The sequence below is a fragment of the Amblyomma americanum genome, chromosome 1, assembly GCF_052857255.1.
Source record: "Amblyomma americanum isolate KBUSLIRL-KWMA chromosome 1, ASM5285725v1, whole genome shotgun sequence".
Classification (NCBI taxonomy): Eukaryota; Metazoa; Arthropoda; class Arachnida; order Ixodida; family Ixodidae; genus Amblyomma; species Amblyomma americanum.
Window position 1 is genome coordinate 177,975,700 of NC_135497.1, and position 2,934 is coordinate 177,978,633.

Here is a 2,934-nt window from a genome sequence, read left to right on the forward strand (position 1 = left end):
CGTGACTGGATGTGTGCGCGAGAAAGAAAGAGAAGAACAGTAAGAGCGAGATTGAGGTCAATCATTCCGAACGCCACGCGAAGACCTTTTAAAGATGCCGCTCGCACCGAGGGAAGAGCACTTACGTTTACTCCAATTATGACATATAGCCGGAGCGAAATCTCTCCAAGAAGGGCTTAACCAGTAGTGGGCAGCTTCTGTTGTTCCAGTGATCATTGGGAAGACAGCGGTAACGTAGGGAGCTACTCGAAGAAGTTTCAATCTCATGTCGGGAGTACATTCGTTCTGTTTGGATGGGGGTCCAGGTAGTAAAATATAAGCAGATGACCACACTGACCGAAGACATACGCGAGAAAAAGTAACATGATGTCACAAAGTTCGTGCCTGCCCTGTCCGTCTTTCACGTTTGCGGCAGAAGTAGCCAAGGCGCCTGTTTTTCAGAAACATGTCGCGGTTTTCAGTTTTCACAAACATTCCCCTTCGGTGTGGACGGTTGACCTTTTGCGACGCTGGAGAGACAGTCAAGGCCACTCCGCCCCTTCTTAGTATTATCACCAGGTAGCAAGCGCTTGCACGTGATGGGAGCGGGGCGATGCGGGTTGAATGCCCGGCACCCTTCGGGACCTTCGCAGACACCCCTCGTTAGGACCGTGGCTTTCTCCCGGGTTCTTTCACCGTATCTTCGTGTATTTTTTTCTATCAAAATCAGCGTCTTGTTTGTACACGGTGCCTGAAGTGTTTGTTTGTTTGTTTGTCACGAGAACGCGACGGTCGGAAAACCGCGAGCAAGGCAGTTGGCTTGGAGATTTCGGTGCGTGCGGTCGTGAGTGAGGTCAGCCAGGGAAGGGGCCGGCGTACAGCGCGGCAACTGCGGCACCGAAGACGCGAGGCCCAAGTTTGCCCGTTACTGCAGCCCCCATCAGCCCCGCGACGAGCATCAGCAGCCCGACGCTCCCTGCTACCGGATCATGCCCCCCCGCAGCTAAGCCACTGTTTCTCCCCACTCGAACTGTTTTCTTTTTGTCATGTTGCTTGCTGTTTCTCGTCCTAATCCTTTGTATTGCATTGCTTTCTCGCGTATCATTGTTGTATAGTAATCGCCCTGTTGTTTCCTTCTTTGTGTTAATTGTAGTGTTCGAGTCATTTTTTTTTGTGCTGGTTATTTGCGCACACCTGTGTACGGACGTTTCTTTCTTGGGCTTCGTTCTGTAATCTACTGTTATTGTACTTTGCCCAAGTAAAGTGGTTCGTTACGCAACTAGTATGCGCCACATGCCTCCGGTCAACGGCTAATCAGGCGTGGCCCCTATCGCCGCTCAGCAGTCGAATCTCATCTTTCGCACGCGGGGTGGAGAAGTTTGTCGCTCCTCCCCCTCCAAACTTGCGGACAGTGCAGTGGTGGGCAGGTTGGCCCAATTAATTATAATTTCGACGCCAACCAACCATCAAGCATCCCACAATATAATGACACACGAACGCTGAAGTGTGCGTATATAGCATAATACTTTACATTGTTTATACTTACGAAGCCACGGCACATAGGGCACAGCAAATATTCTGTACATTAGTGCCACCACCACCCCCCATTTTTCTTCCTCCGCCTTTATTTTCTTTTTATCTCTAAGGGCAACCATCGCAATGCCCTTTCAAAACATCCCAGGCCACGGGGTCTGCTTCTGTGTGCTGTCGTATAGTGTAGTGCGTACTATAGTACAACTCCAGCGCCTAATCTTTGGAGGGTGGGAAGAACATTCCTCCTCACTCCATCTCAACCTCGGAGTGCTAGGGGTGCTATATATATAAGGCTCCGCTGCAAGGCCTAGAAGCAAGCCTGGAGGCCTGACAACTTTTGAGAGACTGCTTGAAGCGTCAGTCTACCCCTCTCCCTTACTAAGCTACGCGGAAATTAAGGAGTATAAGATCAGAAGAAACTCCCTCTTCTGACAAACTAGCAAACTTGAAAGTACCCATAATCAGGCGGCTACCTACTTAATGAGTAAGTAGTATCCAGGCACATAGGATTCATCCTGCCACTTCTGAGGAGCAGCTGGCACACTGTTTCACCACAGTTTGGGAATGTCAAGAAAACCCAAACTTTGAGAACAATCCCGATGGGACATATGAGCGCTGGGAGGCAACCCTTCATAGCCACAGTCCCCTCGACCAGAAATTGTTGGTGAGAAGGGACGGATTATGAAGGCGACCAATAGGTTATCCTACTTACCCACGCAGTGTTTATGCTCTCAATAAATGTTCATCCTCTCTCCTCCTCCTCCAAGCCTGTCCTCATGAGGCGATTGCTTTAGAATCAACGCCTTGAAATGAGCAACGTTGTTAAAAAATGACCCGGTTCTCGTTATGTTGTCGTTGTGCCTGGCGATGGTGATATAGATAACGTGCAATCTTTTTCTCCCCTACCTTAGTGGGACGCTTTATAAACAGAGTATCATGAAGAGCTCAAAGCGCTTCGCGGCACATTCTGCTTTGATTTATGACCTGCCTCTGGTGTGCACATCCCCCCCCCTCCCTCGCAAACTGTCATGTGGACTGAACTTCATCCGTTTACTAGTATTACGCCTTTGCTTTTAATGCGTTCGGCATTATAGTCTCATACAACTCGAGAACGAAGCGGCAGATGATCCTCAAAGGAGGCCCCTCCAGCCAATGGCGTCCACTGATTTTCATGGCGCCGTTATTAATCGGATTAAGCCGTGGTTACTTCCCATTCGTCTGCCCCACTCTGCGATTTCATGCTAGCAGGTCCAAGGGGAAGAGGGGAGGGGGAACCCTGTCGACGCCATTGGCTGGAGGGGGCTCCTTTGAGTGGCATGTGCGGCATCGTTATCGAGTTGTATCAGACTATAGAAGGGTCTGTGCAAGTATAAATGGCTACCGCTGTCAAGCGTGGCATAAAGAACCTTAGTATGATCCACC